Below are 243 nucleotides of genomic sequence, written 5' to 3' on the forward strand. Positions count from 1 at the left end.
CCTGCCTCTGCCTCCCAAGTGCTGGGATTAAAGGCGTGCGCCGCCATTGCCCATCACTGTTGCTGTTTTTATAGGAAAACTATGAACAGGGAATTTATATACCTTGAGTCAGCTGTAGTGGAAGAAGATGCTCTACCCAGAACCATAGCTACTTCCATGGAGTGCAGTGGAGAAATAATTCAAGTGCGCACAGAGGATACCTATGCACCCACTGCTTTGGGCTGAAAGCAGTCCAGAGTTCTC

Source organism: Mus caroli, chromosome 14, assembly GCF_900094665.2.
Source record: "Mus caroli chromosome 14, CAROLI_EIJ_v1.1, whole genome shotgun sequence".
Lineage (NCBI taxonomy): Eukaryota > Metazoa > Chordata > Mammalia > Rodentia > Muridae > Mus > Mus caroli.